Genomic DNA, 14,687 nt, shown 5'->3' on the forward strand with positions numbered 1-14,687 from the left:
CCAATTGCACCAGCGGAAGAATGCTCAAACTGTTAGCCAAAATCGACCGTCAGTAATTTTGGCTAACAGTTTGAGCGTTTTGCCACTGGCCTAATTGGCGCTGTATGGACCTCGAAAGGAGCTTCCAGCTTCTGCCGCAAGAGGCGCCACTGTTTGGCTAGAAGTTTGAGCGTTTTGCCACCGGACTAATTGGCGCTGTACGGACCCCTTCGAAGCTTCACCTTTTCTCCACAAGAGGCGCTACCTGTCCTAATGGCGGGACAGGCGGATATTTGCCAGAGCGAATGATTCGTGCCGGATTTTACATCGTGCCTTACGACGAATACGGCACAAATCATCTGTTCTCTATATTTATGATAATAAACAAAGCTATTCCGTACGATAAAAATGCAGTAGACTCTCCTGAATATTTCTGCCCCCTCGAAATATCTTTTCACCCCGACATTGGCAGAATTTATACTATTTTCTGCAGACGCATCTGCAAGAATCGTGCATCGCTGTAACAACTATTCAATTTTCTATATACAATTTGAGACAATAAATATCCTTTTATGGCAGACACAGAAAATTCCTCCGAGCATTAAAGACCACCGTTAATTATTTAATAAAAGACTTTTATTCGTGTTCAGGTAATTACATCGGCAATTGGTGAACTGTTAATTGTTTAGCTCGGCTGAAACGATATTATTCAATAACAGTTATCCGATCGATCATTCGGTCCTCTTTTCGACGTCCTCGGCCGTCGCTGGTCGGCCAGGCAACGTGGCAATTAACGTATTAGCCAGCGAAACTGGTCGCTGACGTAACTTTGAAAAAACGACGATGGGAGAGGAACGGTCCCCTTGGCCGTCGGGTCCTACGGTCCCAACGGAGCCGATCTGTCCCGCGGACGAGCCGAACCGAACCCAACCGAATCGAACCGAACCGAACCGTTCCAGCGACGGCACTAATTTTCATCGGTGAAAGTGGCGGCCCGGCCGGTGAAAGTCGTGGGGCCACGCGACATAAAGGAGGCTCCGGATAAACTGCATACGCCACGCTAATGCATGCGTTCTACGTGCTAATGTATTACGACAGATAGATCGTGCTTTTACCCGGTGATTACGATACGCCGGCTCGGGGCAGCGCGGAACCAGAATTCGTAATCGAGGGTCCGAAGGAGCCCGGCCGCCATTAGCGCAACCTCCGACCGTATGCTGAAACCGGGGGACCAAGGATGCCATTGTTTGCGGTCAATTACAGTGACGCACGCTGTCCAATGCTGTTTCGTTAGAGCCCCTTCTGGCCGGCGCACGATGAAACGGCACTTTCTAGAGACCACTGTTCTGAGAACCGGGATTAGGGGCGAACATAAAATCTCTTGCAACTGTGCCGTTTATTTTGAAAGTGGCATAAGTCACTTTTTCAAAAAAAATCGATTTAACGGTGACACTAATTACAATCGAACGGTATCTTTTCATTTAAAAAAAAAAGTGACTTATACCACTTTCAAAATAAACGGCTCAACTATGCTCGCAGCTGTAACTGAAAATTTACACTTTGTACACTCGGTCAATTTTCTACCTATAATTAGCAAACATGTGCAACGACGACGCTAATTATAATAGGTAGAAAATTGACCGAGTGTACAAAGTGTAAATTTTCAGTTACAGTCGCGAGCATAGTTGAGCCGTTTATTTTGAAAGTGGCATAAGTCACTATTTTTTTTTTTTTTTTAAATGAAAAGATACAGTTCGATTGTAATTAGCGTTACCATTAACTCGATTTTTTTTGAAAAAGTGACTTATGCCACTCTTTCAAAATAAACGGCTCAGTTCCCGGCGCAGCAGCTTCGCGATCGCGATCGAATAAAAGAGCGGCGGGTGCGGAAATCGATCGGGTGGAGTCCGCGACGTTGACAGTAGTTTTCTGTCCCCGGGATCGTCGCGTCGCTAAAAAAAAAAAGTAGCACGTTGCAACGTTTCCGAGTTGTTTGAAGTGCGTCACACCGATGAAAAACAATCGTCGAACAAAAAGAGTTCGCCGATTAAGAAAAGGTCATAGTGTTAATTGACATTAGTAACCGTGTATTTAACAGCTATACGTTGCGGATACGATCGAATAACAAGAAATCTGTCCGACGCGTACGTCCGGTTGCTTCCGCTGTATTGCGTTGTCGTTGTCGCACGAGGACGTTAATACCTTCGCGTCCCTTCGAACCTGCGTCGACGTCTCCGCCGAAACGGTTTCTCGAGAATCCGTCGATCGATGGCAATTTTCAACAGCTTCTTCACATTTTCGTCCCTAACGTAATCGTTCTCCCGCTCGATCGATTCGCTGGGAACGCCGATGATCCGAATACGTATTCATATCATAATCCTCGCCAGAATATGATATGCCGATATGATACAACCGATGTGAACAAACTCTCTCTCTGTACAATGCTTAGGAATCGTTAGCTTTTTTCTCCCCCCCCCCCTTGTTATTCTAGGGTAAGCGTGGGTATATTACTGCGGACGGCCCAAATACTGCGGTATTTTGTAAAAGTATTAAAATCTAACGTTTTACAGTGTACAATCTTCTAAAAATTAGTCTCATAATTTTGTATACGTTTAATATCTTATATTATATAATTTATATGCTATAAGATATTATATAAGATAAGATATATATATATATATATATATATATATATATATATATAATTTATATTTTTTATTATATAATAATATATTATATTATATATTATATTATATTACTTATCTTATATTATATAATTTATGACACACAAGTTAGCAGCAATCACAGTTTTAATTCATTCATCGAATCGCGTACCTTCGCTTACACTGTCACTGTCATCTGTCCCCTGCGTATTCGGCGCGCAGTTCTTTTTACTACGTGTGTACATTACTGCAACGCTTTACCGAACCGCGTGCCTTCACCTACACTTCAGCTATACCTAATTTCTAAAATGCTACAGCGAGAACATCTTGATCCTAGGAATTGTAGCTGTGTGTGTACATTTAAAAGAAAATGGGTTACGTCAACCTTGACACACAGTAATCGGAACGTCCGCAGTATTCGACGCGCAGTAATAGATACACGACCGCAGTAATGTACGCACACGCATGGTTACTTCGCGTCACGCTTTTTAAATGAAATTCGTGCCCTCGGAGTTCCAATATTTTGAGAAAAGCGTACACACACCCAAGATAAAGAATAATCCGATGGTACGAAGTACACACAATCGGAGCGGCTGCTCGCAGCTTCTTTTTATTTCTGCATCGTCATCGGCGTGAAACCCTGAATACGCGGACGCTCTTTGCCCCTAGACAGCCGGGGACTAAGGACCGAAAGAGTTCATCGTGGTTCACGGTATCCTATGGTGAATGCAGATGACCGACGGCCTCGTGCGGCCGTCGGAAGCGCGCCGAAAGCAGGCGACAGGCCCGGTAGAATTCCATGGAAAACAAACATGAATGCGAAACGAGGCGGTGACGTCCGTTCCGCGCGGCCAGTGGAAAACTTCACGCCAGCATAATTAGTGGATCTCGGAATGTAACGATCGCGCGTTTAATCAACCGGGACCAACGCGTTGGATAAGGAGCAAACCCGACAAGAATTTCTGTTCGGTTGTGTCACGCGGCGTGCACGTGGAGGAAACCGGGCCGCGTCGCGCCGCGTCGCGTCGCATCGCGTCGCGGCGCACAGTGGTCCCAATCGATGAATTAGCTGTTTGCGGTTACTTTAGCGTACAATTTCAACGCATAATATGTCATACGGATCGTCGAACTCGTCTCGTTGCCCGCCGTAACATTATCGTACGAAAAATATACGGCGATGAACAAATAATCGAGGTGGTCTCGACTCCTTTTTTTTTATAGAAAAGAGAGGGAACAATTTGTCCGAGCTCTTTGTACAGAAAGAAATAATTGTCCGTATCTTGGAAATTGTTTCTTAACGAGAAAAATTCGATCGTTACTCGCAAGCTGTCGTCTTCTTTCGGCCTGGACCCGCGCGTCGCGGCGAGAACGACGCGATTTTCCGCGAGGATCGTTCGTTCGTTCGTGCGTGCATGCGCGCTCGTGTTTCGGTTTTGCCGGCGCGTTAATGGCGAACGGAGGACAGGAAAGGGGAACGCGAACAGAGGCAGCAACGACGCGTTTGCGTCAACGGATACGCAACGCGATTCAGCGATTCAGCGGCGGAGTCCGGGGGAGGGAAAGAGAATGCAATGAACGGCCGGCGCACGATAATTCATAACACATTGTATTCCGATGCGATGCACCGGCGACTTCGATTGCGTCACCGAAACGCCGACGATTTTGACGGATCACTGTTCACAACAATGCTTACTTAATAATTATTGATCGAAGAAATTTTCGTTGCATAATTGTTTAACGCTACGCCTACCGAGCCTCGAAAACGACTAACAAAATAAATGTCCTGTTTCGTAAGACGTAACAATCGTATCGAATATTTACTCGACATCGTAAATTCTTCGTATTATCGAAAAAGCGAATCTTTGCGAGACGTAAAAATGTTCCTCGTCGATTATATAAAACAGAAGCTAGATAAAAATGTGTTGTTAATATGGTGAAAGTAATGCAACAGTATTTTACTTCTACTTCTTCTTCTAGCTTCTTCGCGGCGCTGACTTTTATTTATCTATTTTTATTGCGATCGCGTGAAATCCGCGTTATATATTATATTTTATAATATATAATATATTATATTATAATATATATTCTATATTATATTATATCATATTATAATATATATTCAATATTATATACAATGAAGATATTGTAATAAAAAGAATCGTGGAAAGTTTAAACAAGTCGAATGTTGTCGTTGTTATAAAACAATATACATTATAGCCGCGTTTAGAGCTCGGTAGTTCCAGCGTTAATTGAATGCGCTTCGTCGAGAGAGCGCCCGGAAGGCATGAGAACAGAAAGAAGAACGCCTCGGAAATGATCGCGATCTACACAAATATCTGCGTCCTTAAATGCATGTTTAACCACGTTGAAGTTTCTTTGCACAGCGTTAAAAAGGCGATCTTTCAGGCATCTTTCGCGCACGCGTAAAAAATGAGGAGAACAGCAGCAGCACTTTGGCTCTGAAGACAGCATTCCCTCCCGAGGCGATCCGTGTTACCCGTTTTCTCGCGGACAGCTAAGCCGATCGAACGGAATACACGCGTAGCAACGATAAAACCTGCACGGACGTATTCATTAGAGCCTACTCGAGATCGTCGAACACGAAGTTTTTGCGTTCGCTCGCGTCTAAGATAAATACACAGCGGATCTGTCGTACAAGACGGAGCGAACATCGATCAACAGCCTCGAAAAAAATGAACATCGTTAACGATTTCATCGCAGGCAACCGCAGGTGTTTAAACGTAGCCGAGCGTAATCGATTGAACTACTTATACGGATCTTCGAGTGGTAATTGTAAATGACAAGATCTCTTTCCTCTTCCAACGATATTGCAACAAGTCTAAAACAGCGACATCTTGAAATTCTTTCGGCGACTTTACAGCGCTGTATTTAAATTGTTCGTCGTAAAATCGAAAATTTAATGAAATTTGTATCTGAAATTGACGTGGATTTAGAGGCGAATTCCCGTTTCCACGGATCAAAACTGTTCAAACGATCGCATCGAATCTTCCGTAAGAATAGCTGCCGGCCCTCCCCCCCCCCCCGCCGGCCACACCACGTGTTATGCTAATATTATTTCACACTGCCACGTTTCTATGCTAATTCGATAGGGATTTGAGAATGCGACGCGAACGGTGTCCACGTGATGTCGTCTATTAAAACGATTTAATGATGCCGCGATATTAACTACGAATATCGTAATCGACCAAAGGTTAATTATGATTTACCGGCGTTACACGCGCTCATATGATGTCTATATTTGCGGAAACCGCGTTCGTTCGGGCTGTGCTGCAGGGAAAAATAGAAGTGAGGGACGCGAATAAATGTTTAATTCAACAATTTGAAAGTGAACGTGGGCAGAAAATTGTTTTGCTCGTTTTCGAAACGGAAGAGAGAGAGAGAGAGAGAGAGAGAGAGAGAGAGAGAGAGAGAGAGAGAGAGAGAGAGAGAGAGAGAGCAAATGTAAAGTTCTGTAAGCAGCCATTGTGGACATTGTATTTTCCCGGAGAACCGAACAGCCTGCTTTCAGGCGTTACTTATCAGGCGCGCGCCGGTGTTAATTGGATTCTCGTTTACCCATGGCGACGAGTAAAAACATTTTATTTAAACGCAATGAGTCGCGGCGTCATTCTACGTTTTCGCAGACGCACGTTCGTCTGTGGACCATTAAACGACTTCCTGGAAAATCACAGCTAGAAATGTTTGTTCTCGTGCGAGACTGGCGCGGCGTGCCGCGAGTCCGGGCCCTCGAATAATCCCCCACGGAATTCGCGACACAATGACGGATCTTCTACCCGTCGAGCTACCGAGATCATTCGCAGCCCTATAAGTTTATCTTTAAAGTAAACCGAGTCTATTTTGTTTTCTTTTTGAACGAGATATCGCGTAGTTTGCGATTAATTTAGTGTAACCTTATTTATTTTTAACTTATATATTTTTATTTGCTACTGAAAAAGAAAAAATGGACTCGGTCTACATAGAATTTGTTTTCGCGATGCTCTTTTCGCTGATCGATTCGAAGAGGAAAGACCTCGCGCGGATTTCTCGACTGGCGACAACAAGGGGTTCGATAGAAATCGGCCATGAGGCGAACGCGAAATCGGCGGTGTCACGGTTGCAACGAAAGATTCGGGCTCGAGGCAGCATTCGTTCGACCACGTCGGATGAAAGCGATCCAAGAACCTTGAACCCTCCGCCGTGAAAGTATCGTTGTTGTTACGCGCCACCGTTCATCCGCTCTCTCGGACAATTCGGAGACGGTAACCTGCCGTTCCTGTTGCGTAATCCCTTGGCACAGTTCGGATCCGACCGAGTGTCGCGGTTCCACCACGCTCCACGTCCTCCTCTTCGCTTTTCCTCTTCTTTATCCTTTCTTCGGGAAAACCGGAGCGACGTTATCGCGGTCCGATGCCTCGATGACCGTGCGATTTCGAAGAAGCCGACCTCGAGGGAGATCACTGGAATATCAAATTAATCGTTCACGGATTTGGACTGTGCGAAATTTCACTTTCACAGCACGGTAGAACTTCGATTATCCGAATTCAAAATCGACAGCTCGTTTCTTCTTATTTTCGATAAATTATTAACGGGACAGTAAACGAATAAGTCGAGATTTAATCGAGGTCTTTCCATAGTCTAATTGTTATCACTTGGAATAATTAAAAATCTAACAAAGTTCGGTTAATCGAGGCTCTGCTGTATTAACATTTGTTCACCTATACATCATCGAATATTTTCATTTTCGATTTCTTCGACCCGCAAAAAGAATTACAGTAATGTCTCTCGAATTGACGCTCGGATCGTCTACGAAAATGGACAATTTAGGTAGAGATGGTACAGTTATTCGATCCTTGCGGTTCATTGTTACAGTTACGAATTCAACAGCTATAAAAATCAGCTGCAAGGCTCGAATAATCGTATCTCTTCTTCCCAAATTATCCACTTTTCTGCACAATCTGAGCGTCAGTAAGGGAGACATTACGCTTTCGTTTGTAAATATTGCTGAAAAGATCGAGCACAGCGTGACACAAATGCACATAGGATTCCCCGGTCGGAAACTTGCTTCCTACCGCGCAATCCTCTTCCTGCTGCGCCGGGCTCCTGCGCGCGTATTTACAAACACGTCGGGATTGCAAATCAGTTCCGCGAAGGATCCAGTCGCAGATTTCGGAATCGAGTAAACGCAACAATGTCGAATGTTCAATTATATTTGAATTGCGCGTCGGCGACATTTGCAATCCTAACGAAGAGTAAACGGTAAGCACTTCCTCGGCGGCGAACAAACGCAAACGGAGCCCGGCAATGTGCGACGCAACGTCGTAAAACGTCGGCCTGCACGAGGATTACTAGAACGACGTTTCATTTGTCGTTGTTACCGTTGGACGAGGAGCTAACGATTTCTTGACGTTTCGACGTGTGAATCACCGTGTGAACATGTCCTGTCAGCCGTAACGGTTTTGAACTGCGATTTCATGGAAAGATGCGCCAAACTGTTGGATGAAGATGGACGAACGCCGCGAGATGAAGTCTCGTGGAATCAGCTTGCAGAATGTTCCTAAAAACACAACTGTGTAATATCAGCTATAAATGTAGAAGTATAATATACACAAGTAAATGAGCCGTTTATATATTTTGAAAGTGGCACACAAGTCACTTTACCGTAATGAAAAGTGGTGATTTTTTAATGTTTATACGAAATTATTTATACTGAGAAAAATATCAGTATCCTGAGATAACAAATACAAGTAAATCTCCTCGAAAGTTAGCATCCATATTTTTAAATGTGTTAAAACGCAAACCCTTAAATATATCGACTTAAAAACAAAGTGACTTATGCCACTTTCAAAATAAACGGCTCATATATAGAAAATTTCATCTTTTCGTTTCTTCCGTTTGTATCATATTTTGAAGAATGTACGATCGCAAGGGACTTGACTGTGGAAATCTGGCCTAAAGCTTGTATAATAAAAAGAAGAGACCGTTTTAGACGCATCATCCCCTTCGGTGTGCGACTCGCGATACTGAAAAATATCGTGAAAAATTATAAACGACACAGTGTAGCATTATTTTCTGCTATATCTGAAGGATCAGAGGCGAATGAAACTAGGGTACGTTCGTCCGAAGAAAGTAACGAAGACAGCAAGGCTGAAGAAACGCCGAGACCACGTCAACGTAACGATCCGTGCGTCAGAGGTTGAACGTCGAGATCAACGAGATCACGGTGCAGAAGTTGAGCAACGTGGCCCGGCGATCGTTGCCGCAGGACAGATTGGCCAGCGACGAGACAGGTTACGCGAAATGGTGGGAAGTCTCGCGTCATCCGCGTCTGAAAGAGCGGGCAAGTGGGCCGGAATGAGAGTAATTCCGACTGCCAAGGAAACGAACAGAAAGTGTAATGTCGTGTAACAGCCTTGCAGGAGGTTATGCAAGTCACGAGCAGCTCGCCCGTCGACGACGATCGGCGAAAGTGATCGTTGGCCGGATTGCACGGTCGCGGGATGCCTGCGAATCGTGCCTCGTCTCCGTCGAGACGCCCCTGTCCGGGCCAGGACAGCATCGACGCAGCAACGGAATCGGAAATGGAGCCGCGGAACGCCTCGTCTTATTTAATCGCAGTATTTGTTGTTCCTCGCGCGCCGATGGGGCTCGTTTAGAAATTGAAGCCGCAAGATAGAAATTCGACGAAACCACAAAACGCGGAGTCATCGCGACGACCGTTTCTCTCGGTCCCTGGACCCATGCTTCGCGGCACGAACATTCCAATCCAAGTGTTCGCTGGGATGTATAATGAATATTATCGATCCACGACGATCCAACCGATTCGAATCTGTCTTCTTCCTCGAAGAAGATTTTGTTTCTTCAGATCCTCGCCAGGATATATCGGGATCGGGTTACCTTGCCTATTAGACTGTGGATCATTCTGCAAAATAAAAAGTTGTCTCATCAATCGCGAACACCATTTTAACGAAGTGAAAACAAAGTAACGATGTTCTTACATTTTTCTTGCATCCTCGCTCTTCCGTATAAAATCCGCAAACTACTTGTTACAGCAGAGACTTCCCTATCCGAGTTTAGGATATAAAAAGAAATACAAGCTTCGTGTATAAGAGAGCGGAAAAATGCGCGGTGAAGAAAAACGAAGGAAACCGCGAAGGATGTTCGTCGATCGTGTCGCGCAGCGCATCAGGAGATAATGATCGCGTCTGCCCCGAGGTCGATCGTGTCCGGTGATTTTTAACGAGCCGGCAATCGACGCGTTACCTCGTTAGCTTTGTTTCCCGCAAGGAGACTCCCGCCGGGAAATAATCGGGCAGGAACGAGGTAATCCGAGCCGAACTACGAAACCGCCAGAAGCCTTAAATTCAGCGGCCGAAGCTACGCGCACGGGGAAAACCCGGTCGACGGGGACCGTGGTAAATTATGCGAAAAGATAACAAGACGTCGAGGCGCCGTGGAGGGGTTGAAAGCGAGAGCACGAGACGATCGAGCGAGGCGATCCAGGTTCCCTGTGGAAAGCCGTGACACCCGGAGATGTCATCGGCTCCGGAGCGAAGGACAAAAGCAATCGGAGCTTCGATCTTTCGTTCGTAGACTGCGGATATTTATGCGAAATGGTACTTGTCTTCATTAACTGCAAGATGAAGAAGCTATTAGGGGGGCCGGAAAGTAATGTCGTTTCTGCGCATATTTATCTGTTTGAATTTAATGTAAACAAACGACATAACTTTCCGGTCCCCCTACCACGTAGATGTTTACTTAATAAATGTAACATCTAAACGTTTTCGCTATTTTGCGTTTGATCTACACATTCTCTGCATAAATGCACAACATCCGCAGTCTAGTAATGTATCAGTAGATTCGGCTGTACAGAAACCTTCCTCTTCTTTGGCTAGCTTGATTGTGCTTGCAAGCACAAAGATTTCGGAATTTGAGAAACAAGCATTGTTTTTTTCATAACACGAAGTCCATGATTTTTCCTAAAAAACCGTATGTGGTTGTCGCAAATTGTTTACGATGAAGCTTCGAAGTCGAATTGACGATTTCTTGGTCCCTGCTCGTGAAGTCTGCAACGTTTAAGAGACAAGTATTATTTTTCGTAACAGTCTAAATCAAGTAACTGTTCGAATATGGCTGTGTAGAACCTTGATGTAACCTTGACGTAACCTTGACACAACTTTGGTCCTTGCCGGTGACGGTCGCGAACAAGAACTCTGCAATATCGAAGAGATTTTATTATTTGTCATAATAAACAAGATCGAGCAACGATCGCGATCGAGGATTCCTTGATTCTTACGCGCGACGATAGCGAGCGAAAAGTTTGAGAAACAATGGAGAAATAAGGGCGTCCGTTTTTCAGGAGGTTCGCTGGAGGTTAGTTTCGAAGCAACGGGCAACGTAACGCTCGACATCGAAGGGCTGCCATCATTCCAGACGGACTTCAAGTAGGTTAAGCTGAACAAATATGGCTTGCAACAGACAATTGGCCACTTTCCCGGCCTTGGCGATGCGGTTCAATATCGAAGAATCGACTGATCGCAATACGTTGCAATAAATATCGATTCGCGTAGCTTCTAATAATAGGGAGTGTACATGGAGAACACTCTGCGGACTACAGCTATTATATATATATATTATATAGCCCCTAAATAATGCGAAGTTCGTCGTTGTTTATTAGGCGCTCTGCATGAACTATAACGACATTGTGTGTCCGTTGTCCATCTAATAATACACGGGTATCGCCCCGGTGCCGGATATTGTTATAATTCGACCTGAAAATTATCAAATTATTCTGATCAGATTCCGTCGGACATTAACCGGCAATTGAAAACACAGTGAACTTTTTATATTGGTTCTGAGGTCGTTCCAAATACGAACGCGTGCAAGTGCAATTATACGGCGGGGAAATCGATACGTGGGTTACGCGTGAAGTAAGGCGATGAGATAACTCCGCGCGGGTTACCGGAAGCGTCGGCCATTTTGATCTATAACCCCGAGCCATCTTCTGCGCGTGGCGATGAAACTTGCGATTACGCGGAGGAAACGTTTCGTTGAAGTGTTGTCACGCGGAGGAGACGATGCATCGTATAAATCTTTTTCCATTATTCCGAAGTACGTACGAGAGCGACGGCAATATCGTATTAAAGTACTCGCGTTAATAGCGATTGACGGCTAATCCTTTCCCGAGAACAAGGAGACAAGGAGCAAGCAGTTACGAAACTCGCGTCGCAGCAGCTCGTCATTATTTTCTTGCGTCGGTGGAATGGATAAGCGGCCGTAAACACATCGGTGATGCAATATCTCTAACAAAAAGTAAACAGTTCGAAGTAGCTACCAAGCAATTAGGATCAACCGATCTGTCATTTATTAACCTATATTTACCTTAAATTTATTTGATCAAGTCGTCAGGATCATCGATATATTGTATAATCAGCAGAGTCTGTATTTATCTCAATTTGATTTAACAACTCGAGTAAGGTGATATCAAAGTCGATCCACCGTTCTATGTTCATTAAAACATTGCTACGATCGTGCTAGTCTTACGATCGAATCCGGTCGACTTCCTCGAATCAAGGTTAGGTCGTCGAACGCGAGCAACGGGACTAGCCAAAACACGAAAATCAGATGTAAATGAATTCGTGACAGTGAAATCGGGTCCATTCGCGTCTGTTATTCATTACACATCGAAATTCCACGGGGAAAATATATCTCGGCTGCGGTCTAACCTGTTTTTAGATTTTCAGTTAAAAACACCGTTGCGCGTCGGTACTGTTTGCGATCACCTAACCTAATTATTGCTTGCGCGTTTTTACAGTTAATCAACGAATCGACGATCGAAACGTTTGTTTGAACGCAGGAAAGAAAAAGCGTAGGAGATCGATCATGCGACGATAAACGCTGTATTCATTCACCGTGGACGCATTTATCAACCGATAGCCTTGTTTCCCGCGCAAACCGGAGCGCCTGATTCGCCGGCGCACCCCGTCGGTGCTCCTTCAATTTTCAAATCGCGGACGCTGCTTTACCAACACGATCCAGCTCGTAATTATCGATCTTTTTTCTATCGTTTTATCGTTCATAAACTGCATTTCTTCGTTCCAACTCGAATTCGTACTCGAATCCTGTTTCAGCCAGAACGCACGCAAGCAACGAAAGTCGTCCTGGCGTAAAAAACATGCTTTTACGCAGAATTTCCGAGAGAACGAATGATCACCGTCCCGTCGCGGTAAACTGAAATTTCTAGGAAATGAAGAGAGCTTGGAACGAGACCTGCGTGTCGAAGTTTGGCCGTGGATCTTCATTAATGTCCGAGGTATTACGCATAGTTCCGTGTTCGAACGCTTTAAAATTCAACATTCAGTATTCCCAACGGTTCTCTCTGGCTACCCTTAAACTTTCAATCCATTGCGACAAGAGGACCGTGGCGAAATCTTGATTAACGCTTCGACCGGACGACATCAATTACATTTTGCGGATCCTAATAAACCTCGTGAGATACAACAAATGTTAGCGTACAAAATTACTTCTCGCGTCGGTGAAAGCGTTAAAAAAAGTGGTAGATCTCGTCGACGGTGAACGAGGAGCAACGTCCGCACACGACGAACAATAGACGAGACCTCGAATCGTATATGTATACCGATAGAAACGTCTTCGGATCTGTTCCTTGAAGCAAAGATGAGATCATCCACGTGACGTCAGAGTGTCACAAGATGTACAAGCTATGCTATCAGCTAACATACATTGGAATACGACGTGCACATTAACGAACATGCAAAACTATTCATCTTTCAGAAAACAAAGTCCATTGATTCGAAGTACGGAGTTATGCATATTTCGAGAAGGACAATGTCGCGGAATCTATTCGAAGCTTAATCGAGACGTCGACGCCGGGGTTTTATTTCCATCCAATTAAAATATGATTTCGAACGATCATCTTTTATCCCGCGTGACGTCAGAGCGGACGGTTATCCTCGCTTCGACGAACTACATACTCTCGGCTTTTCTGTCGCACGCGCTATACGCACGTCCGTACACGTGCCGTGTCTAGTGGTATACATGGTCTAAGGACGCCGGCCTAAACCGGGATCCCCGGATTGAGAACCGTCCATAGCGATTCCCATGAGCCCCGCAAGATGTCGTCCGGTCGGCGGTAGTTTTCTTCCGTGGGCACGGCGTGGCGGCCCTCGGTTTCCGTCGTCTTTGTCGCGTCGTCCTCGCCGTGGATCCTCGCCTCCGCCGCGATCTTCTTCGTTTTGTTGGCCGTTTGGTCGCGAGCGGGCACCCGAGCCGAACTGGAAAACCCGTAGAAACCTTGGAATCGATCCCCTTGGATCGGTGGCGGTGGTGGTGGTGGTGCGGTTGATCGACGGGGGCCGGGCGAGAGCACGGGCGAGCACGGGCGAGTGTGTCGGTCTCGGGGAGAGAGCAAAAGGGAACGAAGAGAGAGAAGAGGAATCAATCGCATGGAGATCGGGCGACGTCTGGGTGGGAGATCCGTATGCGAGCTGCACGTAGAGTCGTGACAGGTTACGAACACGCTCGGTGCTGGAAAGTGGGAGGCCCGAAACGGGAGGAAGAGAAAAGGAAAAGAGGACGGAAGGAAGGAGAAAGGAGGGAGGGAGAGGTAGAGAAGAGAGAAAGAGAGAGAGAGATAGAGAGGAGAGGCGCAAACTGTAGTATAGAATGAAGCACCGTGGCACGGAGGAGTAGGGTGACGGCGAGTTTGCTGGCAAGGTGGACGGGCCGGGCGGTCAGGTAGCGTGAACTGTTAAACGGCCGCGCGTCGTAGAAAAAGGAACCGTCAGTCGAGTGCGGCCGCGTGCACAGGAAACTGTCGGCACAGGAGGGATTCGTTTGACACTTCTCCTTCCTCTCTTCTTATATTCTTTCGTTTTGATTTTTCTCTTGTTTCCTCCTTTCTTTCTTTCTCTCTCTTTCTCTCTCTCTGCCCTGTTTGGTTCTCCCTCGGGTGTCCCGCGCGTGTAACGCCGCCACCGGCCCACACCGGCCCGCGACGACCACGGATAGGAGAAGGAGGAGGCGGCGGAG

The 14,687-nt window shown here is 45.6% G+C and overlaps 1 long non-coding RNA gene across 3 annotated transcripts in view; it reads right to left on the minus strand.

Moving 5' to 3' along the window:
* Positions 1-2,043: 2,043 nt before the first annotated feature.
* The window catches only part of LOC117220432 (uncharacterized), a 45,740-nt gene continuing 33,096 nt past the window's right edge, over positions 2,044-14,687 (minus strand). The window contains exons 1-5 of one of the 3 annotated variants that reach the window (XR_013033491.1): positions 12,909-14,602; positions 10,784-10,852; positions 9,638-10,705; positions 8,018-9,561; positions 2,044-7,099 (exon numbers count right to left, since the gene is read on the minus strand). This is a non-coding gene — a long non-coding RNA (uncharacterized LOC117220432). Of the gene's footprint in view, positions 7,100-8,017; positions 9,562-9,637; positions 10,706-10,783; positions 10,853-10,935; positions 14,603-14,687 lie in introns of those variants that run through there. The other 2 variants (XR_013033489.1, XR_013033490.1) reach the window with 2 other exon arrangements.

The sequence above is a fragment of the Megalopta genalis genome, chromosome 5, assembly GCF_051020955.1.
Source record: "Megalopta genalis isolate 19385.01 chromosome 5, iyMegGena1_principal, whole genome shotgun sequence".
NCBI classification, from domain to species: domain Eukaryota; kingdom Metazoa; phylum Arthropoda; class Insecta; order Hymenoptera; family Halictidae; genus Megalopta; species Megalopta genalis.